The sequence below is a fragment of the Nyctereutes procyonoides genome, unplaced genomic scaffold (genome assembly GCF_905146905.1).
Source record: "Nyctereutes procyonoides isolate TBG_1078 unplaced genomic scaffold, NYPRO_anot_genome, whole genome shotgun sequence".
NCBI lineage: Eukaryota > Metazoa > Chordata > Mammalia > Carnivora > Canidae > Nyctereutes > Nyctereutes procyonoides.
Genome location: NW_026575146.1, coordinates 33,619,872 through 33,635,590, shown reverse-complemented (window position 1 = coordinate 33,635,590; position 15,719 = coordinate 33,619,872). Strand labels below are relative to the sequence as shown.

The following is a 15,719-nucleotide window of genomic DNA, read 5'->3' as shown; positions in this document are numbered from 1 at the left end:
TTCATTTGCTACCAAGTATAAAAAAATGCAACTACTATATTCAATAATAAATCAAGGACAAAATGAGCCACAATAAAAATCTAGTATGTATTTGATCAGAACTAATTAGCATTTAATATGATGTTTAAAACTTTTTAATGGTGTCTTTATTATGTCATACTGGAAGGTGCCTTTTGAACAAGAACTCAACTTGAGTGAATGAACCCACTGCTTTATAGACACAATTTTTCAGCACTAATTTAATAAGGATATTGAAAACGGATAACTGGTGAGAGGTTTTCATTAAATCTAAATGGGTTGAGCAAATTAATAGGAGGCATAAGCTCAGTATATAAGATTGAGCAGTTTCTAAACAGCCATCTCATCTGATTCTGAGCTGCAAATAAATATATCCATGGATGAATGTAATTGTTTCAAATGTTGCTATTTGTAAATTAAAATCTAAAAAGTAGTGCTTCCATATTAAATGGTTAGTATGAATAACCAAGAGTTGATATTTAATTTAGATTTAATACTATAAGACCACATTTTTATGTGCTATATTGTTATTGCATTTCACAAAATATGTTCTCCAATTAATTGGGCTTGATACTGCAGCATGTATCTAATATATGCAAATAGCCTATGAGTTTGAATTTATATTGTCAAAATAGTCATCTCTCTCTCCTCTGGAGGTATGGGCTTAGGTCACAGATGAGGGGACCTCATCATTTGTTTCTTCCAGTGTTAAAGTATGAGTGATTCTGAGGAATCAAGCATTTCAGCACAATCTCCTTAATTATGTACATTTTTATTTGTTGTATACCCTTCCATGTTTAAGAGGAGCGAGCTTTGAAAGGCTAACTTAAACCTTAAAAGTCTGTATAACCAGGATTCTTTTGCTATTGCAGCCAGAATTCAAGGAGGACTCACTCATACAAGAACCACATATAAAACACTCTCACCAGGACCTTCTTTTTATTTCTAGCGTCTTTAACTCATTAAATTGAACAAATTGTAGGTGGGTTAAAAGGCATAAATATCTCTTTCAGTAAAATGTATGCATTTTCAACAGATATGTAATAGATTGAATTATTGTGTTCAACATATGCTTATCATTTTAGTGATAGATACTCCTAGACAAGTGATTTAACTGAAAATGTTCCCATAATGGCACAAAATATATGGCACTTCCATCCCCATACTAAAGATACCTCATCAAGGCTATTTAATTATGAAGGTGGTATAAAGTTATTATCGCAGGTGAGCTTTATTTATAAATTCATAAATGCTTTGTTAGTTATATTCAAAAGCCTTCTGTGATACAACTGGTTAAATGTCCAAAATTTATCATCTGGGGCAGCCCGGGTGGCTCAGCAGTTGAGTGTCTGCCTTCAGCCCAGGGCGTGATCCTGGAGACTGGGATCGAGTCCCACATCGGGCTCCTGGTGTGGAGCCTGCTTCTCCCTCTGCCTGTGTCTCTGCCTCTCTCTCTGTGTGTCTCTCATGAAAAAATAAATAAAATCTTAAAAAAAATTATCATCTGTCTTTACTGTCACTATGGGAAACCTATTGTCTATCCAAAGTCCTCAATTCCATATCTTTGCCACCTTTTAGGCAATGACACCAATGTGTCAAAGTGACGTCACCTCCAGCTGAGAAACAGCTCTGCTTTATGCATACCTTTTTTTCTTATTTGCCAACTATATTCAGAGGATTTTGAGGTTCTAAAGGATGCTAGAAACATAAGATGAAAGGAGCCTGAGGTCCTGAATCACTTGATACAAGATGAATTATCAACTGAAAGTACTTGTATTAGATAGTACCTGAGCAAAAAAGAACTTTCAGTTACATAAATCCAACAAAGTTTTGTTTTGCTTGTGTTTTATTAATTGAATAGTATCTGCAGCATATTTATATATGATGGAATACTAGTCAGCCTTCAGAAAAGGAAATCTTGCCATTTGCAATGACATGGATGGAACTAGAAGGTATTATGCTGAGCAAAATAAGTCAATCAGAGAAAGAATTATCATGTGATCTCACTCATAGGCGGAATTTAAGAAACAAAACAGAGATTCATGAGGGAAGGGAGGAAAAAATAAAATGAGACAAAATCAGAGAGAGAAACAAACCATAAGAAACTCTTAACTCTAGGAAACAAACTGGGGTTGCTAGTGGGGGGATGGGGTTAAGGAGGGCACATGATGTAATCAGCACTGGATATTACATAAGACTGATGAATCACTGACTTCTACTTCTGAAATTAATAATACATTGTATGTTAATTGAATTTAAATTTAAGACTTAATAAAATAGTTGTATAGTATCTCATGTTATCTTGACATAGACATTAGTAATCTGAAGTGGGACTCTTCTTTTAAGAAGTACCTTGTATGTGTAGTATAAGGCCCCAAAAAAGGTTGCCCCAATGAGGGTCACTTTGGCTTAAACATTACTTTGAGTTAAAAGGAATCAAAGTCCAGCAGATGCAGGAAAAGCTCTTCAACAAACCTCAGTTGTTGCACCAGGAAAAGAGTTATTAATAGATTCCTCTTTACCTGAGAAACTTACCTGCACAATAGGACAACCTTTGTTTTCCAAACATCTCCTTTCATCTTACTCTGATAGTCCTTCTCTCCTTTGCATCCTTAGGCCCCTCCACTCCCCTTAGCTTATAGAAGCACCATTTTGCTTCACTGTCTTTGGAATTTTCGTGCCTGTGTGGGTTCCACATGTGTATGCTACTAAATTTTACCTTCTCCCGTCAATCTGTCTCATGCCAATTTGATTATTAGTCCAGCTAGAAGGTCCTTTGAGGAGACAGAGATTTTTGCTCCCCAGCAGTGGCACTGGCTTAGGGACCAGGCAGTAGGTAGTGGGGAAGCTGATAAGAGACGTGAAAAAGATGGAGGGCTATTTACCCAATGGTAAAATATTTGTTAAAACTGTCAATATCAATTTGTTGGAAGTCATCTGGCTTGTAGCTCTAGAGAAAGAGATTAGAACAACTAGACTGCTAACTATGTAACTCAGTTATTACCTCCTCTTACATTTTGTATTATTATATATTTTAATTCTTTTCATTTTTCTAAGCATCATTCATTGATCATTACTGTTATTTTGTATGAACAGGATATGTTGAGATTTCCCCACCTATTTATCTCCTGAGTTTCCATATTTCTATCAGGAATTCTTTTACTTCTTGCTAAATATTTCTGTTCATTAAGATCAGCTGGTGCTGACTTTCCACTATCTGTTGGTCTGAAAATGTTATTGACTTATCTACCTTTTTGGAGGATTATTTTGCCTGATATAAAATTCACATAGGCATTTTCCCTACTGTCTGGCATTTTTAAGATACCATTCTATTGATTCCTGGCTCCATCATTTCCACTGAACAATTAGCTGTAAGTCTTTGAAGATGAAGTGTCTTTTTTACTTTTGTTGCTTTTAAGATTCCTCATTTTTCTTTAGCTCTCAAAGTTTTGCTATGATATGCCTAGGCATGATTTTTTTTTTTTACACAGTCTGCTAGGGATTTTCAGTAGACTCTTTGAGTCTTTAAGTCTTTCATCAGTTTTAGAAAACTCATTATCTAGTCAAATATTGTCTCTGCCACATATTTCCTCCGTTTCTAAAACTCCAGATCGTTTCCATGTATTCTATAAAGCTCTGTTGGTCTTTCTCTTTCAAGGATTCACATCAAATACTTTCCATTGAATCCTATCTTAAACTTAGCCCAAAATGCCATTTTTCCCGTTTCTAATTCTATAGAAATATTCTCTAAATTTTCATCTTTTCCCACACATTATCCTCTATTTTATTGAACATATTATTTATAGTTACATTAGTGTTCCTATCTGCTAACTTTAAAGCTAGATCAACTATGCATCTGCTTCTATTGACTATTTATTTCTCTTATGATCATATGATCCTATCTTATCACATGCCTCGTGCTAATGAAATGGCACAAATTGTGTGTAAAAAAAAAAAACTGTAGTGACTTCAGATAACACAGAGTTCCTCCAAAGAGTTTTGTCTATTCTCTCTGCCTACCAAATAGAATTTAATGGGATAGCTATCATCATATTTTTTAAAAAGATTTTATTTATTTATTCATGAGAGACACAGAGAGAGAGAGAGGCAGAAACACAGGCAGAGGGAGAAGCAGGCTCCATGCAGGGAACCCGATGTGGGACTCAATCCCGGGTCTCCAGGATCACGCCCTGGGCCAAAGGCAGCACTAAACCACTGAGCCACCCGGGCTGCCCCTATCATCATAATCTAATCAGACACTGAGCTAAGTAGAGTCTAAATTACATTTTGTCAAGACTCCCCGATTTTTACTCACTCCTAGGGTGAGCCACTCAGGGTTTCCATCTGAGACCTAGATTTACCAGTGCTCCTTCTCCTGGTAGACCTTGAACACTATTGCTGTATAAGAGACATAAGAGTAGCCCAGATCATGTAGGTATTTAGGGACCATTGTAAGAACTCTGGCTTTTAGTCCCAAGTGGTGAATCAATGGAGTATTCCACAAAGAAATGGTATGAAAATTATGTTTTAAATGGATCACTTGGTTGTTGTAATAGGAATAAAATGTGAAAAAGCAAGACAAGAGGTAGGAAGTCCATTAAGAAGTCTGTTGACATCTAATCTATAGACAAGTCTAGCTGCAATCTAGTCTCAAGCAGAAAAGTGATTAGATACTTTGAAATTATTGCAAACAGAATTTCCTGGTAACTGGATGTGAAATAAAGGAGAGGAGAATGAGGGATAAATTCAAATTTGAGGGCAAGAGAAATGGGAGGATTAAGTGCTATCAATTAAGACATCTATGACTTTAATGGAGTTTAGGTAGAGTAAGGTTGGGGAAGGAGGCCAGATTGGGAGTTCAGTTTGAAATTCATTAATTGTAGGCAGATAGCTATACAGGCTGATATTCAGGGGAAAGATCTGGCTGGAGAGACAAATTTGTGAGTGGTGTCTGATAACAAAGTTGATCTAAATACGGCACCAAGAATATCTAAGTGCATGGAATCAAATTGAGAATATTTACTGAAAGACTTTTTTTTCTTTGTTTCTGTCATCATTTTAAGGCTTTATTGTCCATGAAGAGCTAACTGCCTAAATTCCAATAAAGAGAATAATGGTTTTTCCAGAAGAAGCAAGCTCATCAGTACTCAAACTGAAGAAATTTTGAAATTCTGAACTCACATTTTTTAACTGTCGGTAAGACTCAGGCCGTCAAACTCAAGCTGATGTAAAAGATGTTCAGGACGTGGTCAGATTTCTACCTAGGAAGATGACTAGATTCTATCACTATGGTGCATTTGCTCCCTATTCTTATGTTCACTTTAATCATTTCCATTTCTGTTTTCCCATTATCACATCAACTTCTTACAACCTCAAAAAATTTTCAATATGTCTTTATGTCAGTAGAAGGCAATAAGCTAGTTACAATATAATTTTCAATTTTTTAGAAAGAAAATAAGCTGCTAAAACAGATATTAGTGTAAAAAATGAAAAAGAAAACACTATATACTTTCTCATAATTGGGAGTCAAAGATCTAGAGAGCAGCTATATGTGAAGCTGAATGATTTTGACAACAATGTTAAATAGGTTGGTGATACTTGATTTGTTTTTCAATATCTGACCAGAACTGGCACTTAGAGAAAAGGGGGAAAATGTAAGGTCATCTGCAGACACTTCAGAATGTCAGCCTCCTCATTTCAAATAAGTTGGTGATAAAAGAGAAAAAATAGAGTTATTATTTGTTTCGGGAATTTTTTTTAAAGTAAATATAAGTGTGATATATGCATATGTATATCATTTTTATCTATGATGTTTATTTTGAAAATAAATATTAAGTTAAAATTTGAAATGAATTATGGTATTTCTATAATTAGTAGATATGTTTATGCTTAGGATGCTGAGAAATGATACACCCTGAGAGAGCCCAGCTTGCCTTAAAAACTAATCTATGTGCAATCTGTGAAATATATCTCTAATCATTTATCACTCCCATTTACAAAATGCCATTTCTGTGTGTGAGCATAAGCCAGATAAGCTTTCAAGTTTTTCTCATGTTAAGAGTAATAAATTGTGTCTAGAAAGACTACTAAGCATTAATAGAATCTTTTCAATATATGATTTCCATCCTATGCAAAGAAAGCGAATATTCTTTTAATTGAAGTAAAATTGACATACACTCTCTTATTAGTTTCAGGTGTACATCATAAGAAGTTGATATTTTTACACAATACAAAATATTCCCCATGTTAGCCCAGTTACCGTCTGTCATCATATGAAGTTATTACAATATTATTGACTATATTCCCTATGCTGTACGTTACATCCCCATGACTTAGTTATTTTATACCTGGAATTCAGTAGAGTTGCAGTATACAAAGTTAACAATCAGAAAACAAAACAGAATACTTCTAAAAAACAATGGTACCAATTTTACAGGCTCTGTCTTTAAAATACAATTAGAACCTTACCACGCAAAAACCTAGGGTCTGGATCACCCTCATTTCTCATCTGTTTTATTTCTCGCAGCCTCCCAACTGTTCTTTCCATGTCATTCTTTGGCCACACACACTTTATTCTCAGCACAGCAACAAGAGAGATCCTTTTGAAATGTTGAGATCATAGGACTCTACTGCTCTGACTTCTCTCTTTCTAATGCTCCAACTCTGCCTCCTGGTTCCTTTGTTATCCTCCATCATCCCAGGTGAAATTTTACTCAGAAACTCCAGCAGTTTCCTCTCTACACCATCCCTATAAACTTACCCCCCACCCCTTTCAGAGTTTTGCCCAAACTTGCGGATGGGACTTACCCTGACTCTAGCATTGCCCAAACTCCCTATCCTTCTTACTCACCTCTTCTTCCTTCTCCATAGTGCCTGTCTTCTAATACACAATAGTTTACTCATTTCATATGTTTTGTTGTTTTTTTTATTTTTTTTTAATTTATGATAGTCACAGAGAGAGAGAGAGGCAGAGACACAGGCAGAGGGAGAAGCAGGCTCCATGCCCTGGGAGCCCGACATGGGATTCCATCCCGGGTCTCCAGGATCGCGCCCTGGGCCAAAGGCAGGCGCCAAACCACTGCACCACCCAGGGATCCCTCATTTCATACGTTTAACTTTTTTTTTTTTATCATTTATCTTTCCTCCTAGAAGGTAAACTTTGAGAGGGCAAGAATCTTGGTTGTGTTACTCACTGCGGTATCCTGAATGCTTAGACTCTTGTCTGTCTCTTAGTTTTTAGTGAACACTTAAGGACTTGAATAAAAAGTTTACCTTCAACTTGAAAACACTATCAAAACTATTTTCTGAAAACCAGGAAAATTAAAACTGCCCCAAATCAGTCTCCAACCCTTTCAAAAAAATCGATGACCTCACTCGGCATGTTATATCTGTTTCTTTTGGATTCTAAGCTCTCTCCATCACTTAATTCCCATACATACAATTGATTCTGCTTTGCCTAAAATTGTTCCGTAACAAAACACAATAGCAACAAAAGGAAAAACTACAATTAGGCTGAGTTTGTTTTGGTAAAAAACCAAAAAAAAAAAAAAAAACAGGAAGAGGCAAAGTTGAAAAACAGTTTTATTTATTGACACAGGGGAAGTATTCTAATGGATACATTATCACATTATATATATGTTTAGCATTAGTGTTTATTTGAAAAGAGCCTTGGTTCTCCAATTTCTTTTTTTTTACAAGGTAAAATAAGCCAAACATATTTTTTTCTATATTTCTTTATAACTTATTTCTGAAGTACTATGACATAATATGCGATAAAAGGGAAGTACTGAAAAGATGTAACTTGAAACAAGTCATTGAAAATAAAGTTTGGGAAAGGTGGTTTGTGGCACTGACAAAAATAGTTATAAGTAAATATATTCTTTATTTTTAACATATTGCTTCTTGAGGGGCACCTGGGTGGCTCAGTTGGTTGAGCATCCAACTCTTGATTTCTGCTCAGATCATAATCTCAGGGTTGTAAAATCAAATTCCGCCTTGGGCTCTGTGCTGAGCAAGGAGCCTGCTTTGGATTTTGTCTCTGCCTTTCCCTCTGCCCCACCTCCCCACTTAAGCATATTTTTTGATACACTAAATATATAGCTTTTTGATAAAATAATACTGATATATCAAAAGAGGGTAAAAGCAGCAATTATATTTCCTGGAATAAAACAGTTTCAGTGTACTAGTTAGAAAAAAATGATAGCCTAATTGACTGCATTCCTGGGCCCCTAAATCATTATGTAATAACAAGTACATGAGGAAGATTCAGTCTACTTGACAAGAGTAAAGTACTCTGTCCAGTCCTGCTATGATAATACTGACTAATGCCCACCGCATCTTGAATGCTATCAACTACTCTGTAAGCAGTCTTACACTTCTGCTCAAAGAGCCCACGCTGGAGAAAAGCATCAGCCAAGTTGTACCTACCTTGCCCAAAGTTTGAAAAAAAAAAAAAAAAAGAGGTCATGGTGGATGGAGAAGGTGAGTGAAAAGACTGGTCACATCTTCAGTCAGATCATCTTTTCCAACTTCAGAAAGTTAATACTGGAGAAGAGCCCTTTGACTACATTGACTGGGTGAAGGGCCACAGTAATAGCTTTCAACTTCCACGTCAGGGATACCAGGCAGGGAAAAGGATTATGGGCATGTGGTGAATATGGGGAGGTATTCAGGCAGAGAACTTGATGGTTTGTCATGAAAGAGGCTATAGTTATTTACTAAACTGTGTATTTGTATACTTACTAATCTATCTCTTCATGCTGGCAGGGATTCTTATCCGTTTTATTCCCTCTTGTATCACCAGGACAAAGCACAGAGCTTGGTATACCTAAGGGCTGTAGGGGTTCAGAACATGCCACCTCAGAACATGCCACTCTGGCATGTTGACTTTTTTGAGTTAAAGCCCTGGAGAAACAGCATGTGAAGGAAGGGCTCTCTAGCCTCCTTCTTTCTACATAAAAGCAGGTCATAATGTTTCCCATGGGAAAGGTAACCTCCCTGCAACAGGAAGAGAAAAAACAGTCCTATCACCAGAGACTAGGAGTTGACACCAAAAAAATGATCTGCATAGGAGCGCCTGGGTGGCTCAGTGGGTTAAGCACCCGACTCTTGATTCTAGCTCAGGTCATAATCTCAGGGCGATAAGATCAAGCTCCGAGACCGGCTCCCAGTCCAACAGGGAGTCTGCTTGAGATTCTCTCCCTCTCCCTCTGTCCCTCCCCCTACTCGCTCTCTCTTAAATAAATAAATAAATAAATAAATAAATAAATAAATAAATAACTCTTTTATAAAAATGGACCCACATAAGAACCTACTAGAAAATGTTTTTCTTCCATTAATTTCCCCCACATATTTCCTAGGTCATCCCATTGTCCCACTTGCCCCTAGCCACAAGCCCCATTGTCTTGTCATGTCCCCCAAATTACTTTTCTTGTTTAAAAAGTTTTGTAAATTTTTGGGCCTAACAGCTTGTTGAAGCCTTCATTTTTCTTTTGAAAACTTCCACATACATGTAAAGGTATTAAATAAAATGTGTATGTTTTTCTACTGTTAATCTGTGTCAGTTTAATTCTTAGGTGCAGGCTCAGAATATAAGAGGGTATGAAAGTTTTCCCCCCTGTAGTAATCAGTAAATTCCTGAAATGCATATGCTCTCACCAGTAGAGTTGTGTGCTTACCAAGATTTACTTGAATTTTCTAAATTGTTTATGTCAGTTGTACTTGTTACTACAATTATGTAATTAAACTTTATGCAAATTGATGAAATATGATTGATGATGGGTTTGCCATGTAAACTAAGTTAAATACTTTGAAAGATTTCATAATTGTGAGTCACTAACACATATTCTGTGCTATATGAAGTATAGACAAGAAAACTGCAAAAAGTTGACAGACTTGAAAAAAATCTAGAAGCGATTTATACTCAAATTTTTTGCAAGTACATGAGCTTTCATTCTAAGTGTAAGGAAACCAAAATTGGAAATTATAGAGTATATTATGGATATATTTATTTAAAAAAGAAAAAGTAAAACTTCTCTCAGCACACGCATCAAAAGTGAAGGTTTTGTTCTCCATCAACAGATCTGTAAACAAATACAAATTCACTTTTCAAATTCTTATTTATTTATTTATTTATTTATTTATTTATTTATTTATTTATTTTAAATTTTTATTTATTTATGATAGTCACACAGAATGAGAGAGAGAGGCAGAGACATAGGCAGAGGGAGAAGCAGGCTCCATGCACCGGGAGCCTGACGTGGGATTCGATCCCGGGTCTCCAGGATCGCGCCCTGGGCCAAAGGCAGGTGCCAAACCGCTGCGCCACTCAGGGATCCCCTTCTTATTTATTTATTTGAGAGATAACACAGCAGGGATGGCAGAGAGAGGGATGATTTTAAGCAAACTTTACACACAAAGTATGGAATCCAACATAGGGCTCAATCCCACAACCCTGAGATCGTAAACTGAGCCAAAACCAAGAGTCAGATACTTTACCAACTATGGCACCTAGGTGCTTCACTTGTTTTTTGTTTTTTTTTTCACTTGTTTTAATTTAGAGTGAAATGTTAAAATATGTATCTATTTTTTTCCTATATCCGTATTTAAACTAAAGAAGAATTTCAATTAACTTTCACTCACCAGTCCTGGAAAGAGTAGGAGGGTATGACTATATAATGTAGAAAACATGTAACCTAATATTCATTTTGGAAAGTTATTTTTTCTTAAACTATTTTATGTTGTTGATGAAGGCTACCAAGTTCTGCTCATCATAATGAACCTCAGCATAAAAATATTTTAATTTTAATTCATGCTTTAACTGGGACAAACTATTAATATTTCCCTTCCTTTGGAAACATTGACTTTGATGAAAACATTGTTTATGTAAATAACTGTTCCAGACAAGGAAGTTTCCAAGGAAACATGCTTCAAATTCTTCAACAGAATATGCAAATGAAAGCCTCTTTTCTGTAAAAATTGCCTCTGAGTGAGGGACAAAGCCAAAAACAATAAGCCAATTCAAAGAGATAAAAAGAAACAAGAACTGACAAAGTAACTACAGTCATTTTTTTTCAAAGGCCATGAAAATTATCTCCTGCCTTACAGATTTTAGTGGCCAGTATCAATATTTGCCTATTGCCAACTGGGGAAACATTAAAAGTCATTTGGGTTTAAATGCTTGTGAATTTGCATGGTGATGTTTTTGCCTTTGAAGAATATCCATTCAACTAGCTGATTATTGAGATTACATTGCCTTGCCCTGTAGTTTGTGACAGTATCTTGCCCTCTTTCTATAGCAGAAATCAATGTGACTTCCCTGACAAAAAAGATAGAAACAACAGAGACCACCCCCAGAAAAACAGAGGAAACTAGACAGTTCCTACCACTTGTAGGCATTATAAAATTATATCTACAGAACACATTCACAAAGATTTATCATTTTACCCATTAAGCAATTATTTTATCACTCTATGAGAGGAGAAAGAGGAAAAGGAGAAAGAGAAATAGTAGTCCTGTAAGACATCACTGCCTCTGACCCCCATAAACCCAGCATTCAGTCATAGCATCCACCACTCTACTCTTAAATTCTCAAATCAAGCAGGTCTAGTCTTCTATCCCCTAAACATACCACAAAATTACACCTTTGCTGGTTCAAAATGTACCAACTCATAGAATCCATTTTGGAAGAGAATGTTATAGACTTGGCTATACCTGCTCCAAACTGCAACATTGGTTGTAAAGACAAAGCTGTGAATTTAGTTTTTTTTGTTTTGTTTTGTTTTTTGTTGTTGTTGTTGTTTTAGGAGCTTTTTAATATTTTGAAGGAAAAATAAGGAAGACCAAAATGAAGACCCTTTCAAAGAATTTCAAAGAGAAACAGAGCTAGCCAGCAATTAAAGCAGTAGAAAAAGCCATTATTCAGGACTAACACAATAAAGAGAAAAAGACTACAGTATAGAACTGGGCTCAATTCTAAATACGACAAAGAAAAATAAAATTTATAGCTAAGGAGTAAGGGTGGAGTGAGGGGAGGGAGATCCTCTGGATAGAAATTTACTAAGAGGGAACATGAGGCTTACATAAGGGGGGATTCTAGCTAAGCTGACCAAACAGAATTTTTATTGAAGGCAGGCCAGGGTGATCAAGACTTTACCTGGGGGGTGGTGAGGATGAAGATCCTGATCAGAGAGCAAAGGTAGAGGATTTTGGCTAACTGAACTTAATAAAGTTCATGCTAACATTGGGCAAGGCAAAGAACACAGAAGTCCAAAGTGAAGGCCTATTTGGGAAAAGGATTCAAAGGAAACTGACTAAAATTTGATCAAAGAGTGACTCTTCCTCAGTGCCTTTTTGTGGCAGTGAGACCCACAAATAAAGGGGAGCACCAGGGCTGCGGCAGGGGGAGGAGTGTGGGGCCCAGGCTAGGGCGGTCTGGCAGCCTGGGCAGCCAGTGGGCAGTATGCTCCATCTGGAAAGGATTCAAGGTGACCAGGGAATGAAGAAGCTCTTCCCAAAAAGGTCTGACTCAGTCAAACAGACTTCAAAGTTATGGCACTAGGGGAGTTCATTCTAAGGTGGAAACAGTATGAAGCATATGTCCAAGCTTTGTAGGGCAAGTACTTAGATCTTAATTCTAATGATGTAACTGGGTTAAGAGAGTCTGAAGGAAAACGAAAGCAACAACAAGGGCCTGCTCCTAGAGAAGACATCCTTGTAACCTGACTAGCAACCAGGGAGCAAGAGATGCAATAGTGTACTGCTCAAATCCAGTTCCTCAAGTGAGTCCAGCAGGCTAGTGCTGCCCAGCTGAGATCAACAAGACCAGGCCCAGAGATCAACCTGTTTTTCCTAAAAGTGAAAGGTGAACTGGAAGAGACTAAAGACAAACTGGAACAAGCCCAAAACAAACTGAAAGTTGATGCCTGGGAGGTAGACAAATCATACTCCCCAGTCAACTTTCCTTAAAAAAAAAAAAAAAAAAAAAAGACTTTCCTGAGTGCCCCACTATGAGAAAGCTGTGGTGGGACAGCCAAGTACTCGTTCCACACCAAGACTCAGACTTTTTAAGCCCAAACCAGCTACATCCTTATACTATCCAGCTTGTAATGGTTCATGTAAAACTTACGAGATGAACCTTGTGTTTCAGCTTTCTTCTCCACCCCCCCTCCCCTTGCTTCAGAGGTCTGGTGGCCTTGGACTCTTCCAAAGAAGTGGCCCCCTCCAAAATATTCCCCTTTTGGAACATGTAGACACTTGAGCAATGTTTCTGTTTGAAGAAAATAGATGGAGAAACAGAAGTCTTAAGTCTGTGGCACACAGTTTGGAGGAATGAAAATCTAGAGACTCAAAATCATGAATTGAACATGTAAAATTCCAGTAAAATGTAAAAATGGAATATGCATGGCTCTTAACCATGAGCATAGTGTCTTAGAGACACTGTATTATCAGTTTTGCCAATAAGACTATGAACTTGGGGGTTATTGTTGAACTTCTGGGTCAAAACTCAAAAGAGGTGAATTTTGCATTTAAAGAGTTTATTAAAAAAAATAAAGAGTTCATTTGCTAAAAACCAGCTTAATAGTCATGAGAGAATTAAATAATAGATGTCAGTACAAGTAGTTCATATATTTAACCATTTAGTTTGGGGCTCTATATTACTTGATTGAGCCTTAAATCAATGTGGTTTTAATCAATGGTTATTCTTTGAATGGTTGCTAACGCTGTAGATAATCTTACTGAGGACTGTACAAACAAACATAAAAGTGTGGTATCAAACTTCAGGTTGAAACTGTTTGAAGCATTATAAACATTCATTTCACTATTAGATTGTATAAGGATATTGGCTATGATGAGACTTACTGTGTTATTTTTTTCCGTAGTGAAATTAAATCCCCATTCTATTCAACAGGCGCATGTTCAAAGAGCATTATCATTAGTGTTAACAGGGGAATGTATTTCCTTCACTGTATTTGTGCCTTTTGTATTGCACTCTTGATATTAAATTAAATGTGCCTTGAAAAAAAAGAGAGAGAGAGAGAGAGAAACTCTTCATCAGGCCCTAGGGGTCAGTAGGGGTAATTTTACTAAATGTCACTGCTAGGATCTTGCACATTTTGCAAAAATAAGAGGATTTCTCTTAGGGAATGGGTAAACAGTTCAGTACACAGAGAAAGTAGACACTTGTATAAAGAGAAAACTAAAACATTCAGAAGAGATAGTCAAAATGTGCTGCCAACATCTGCTATGAGATAAAAGAGGAATGGAGAAACACTAGGTAAATAGAGTATATAGACAAGATGGTTGATATCTGAGTTAGAATTATCCCTGAAGCAAACACAGACAGAAGTGTTTGTAATAGTGTTTGTAAAGTGATTTGTCTGGGAAGTGATCCAGGTTAACACTTATAAGAAGAGTGGAGAGAAAAGAAAGCCAATACAAGATGCAATATGAATAAATGACCACTGTGGGCAACTGAAACCAAGTCCTACTAAGGAACTGTGGGAGAGGTAGAGAACATGCTTCAGGGTTATCCCAAACAAGAAGCAAGGAAACTGGGAAAGTTCCACATCACCTCATCCAGTATCTTTGAGAACTGTTTCTGGAGACATTAACATTCCAGCACTTTAGGTGTGTACTGAACTGGAGCCAAGCAAACTACTCTTACACACAAAATGCCTGCAAGGAGAGAGTCATGTGTGTTTGCAAAGAGCAAGCCTCAGCATTTAGAATGAATACCAAGAGGGTATGGATGAGCCAAAGTTAGAATAACCCCAAGAGGGTATGGATGACCCTAAGTTAGAATAACCGACACGTGATCCAGTCACACTTAATGTAACACATCCCATAAAATTGAGGACCCTATTATCAGGTGGCTAAAACCGAGAGCCCTTAAACTAAGTTCTATATGGTGATTAATAGAAAAAGAAAGAAAATGCTACATTCAGAGAATATGCAGAACATAGCAAAAGAGTGCAGGAGAAGAATGGAACACAGTACCAACTAAAGTGCAGAGGGCCAAGAAGAGGCACAGTAGCAGTCCCAACTCTAATAGAAGGACTCTGAAGAGAGTGGTAGTGGCGCATAATTTAAGAGCCAGATGCTAAACAAATTTAAAAGAAGCTTGGGAAACCTGTAGCCATGTTCAAAAATTATCACAATATCAATAAGACAAAATATGGGTCAGGAAAATAAAGAATGATGAGAAAAATGAACATTTAGTTGAAAAAACAAATGCCCAGGTCAAAAAAAGTACAAAGCATCCACCTTTCATAAACTTCCCTGATACATCGTAATGATAAATAAAATATAGAGAACCAAAATGGGATGGCCACTTTCAAACTCAGAATAAATATTTCCATTGACCAGAAATGGAATATGAATGCAAAAGAACGTGAGAGGCTGAAGTTTTGGAACTAGAAAAATCAACAAAAAGATATACAACCTTGCTACAGGAGGTTGAACCAAACTAATCACAGGCTTTGTGAATAGATCTGATATTTTCAATATCTCCGTCTGCCATGAACTGCTAATTGTTATCATTTGACTTGGTTCTGAAATGGAGGATCACAGAACCGACTAGAAGTAAATGAAAAATGCTTGGCAGGGTGTGTAACAAAGTGGAAAAAGAGGAGAGAGGGGCAGCCTGGGTGGCTCAGCGGTTTCGCACCACCTTTAGCCCAGGGTGTGATCCTGGAGTCCGG

At 36.9% G+C, this 15,719-nt stretch overlaps 1 pseudogene; it reads left to right on the top strand.

Annotated features, from left to right (window-relative positions):
• The first annotated feature begins 8,483 nt into the window (after positions 1 to 8,483).
• LOC129499981 (pre-mRNA-splicing regulator WTAP-like) lies at positions 8,484 to 13,268 on the top strand (annotated as a pseudogene).
• Positions 13,269 to 15,719: the final 2,451 nt, after the last annotated feature.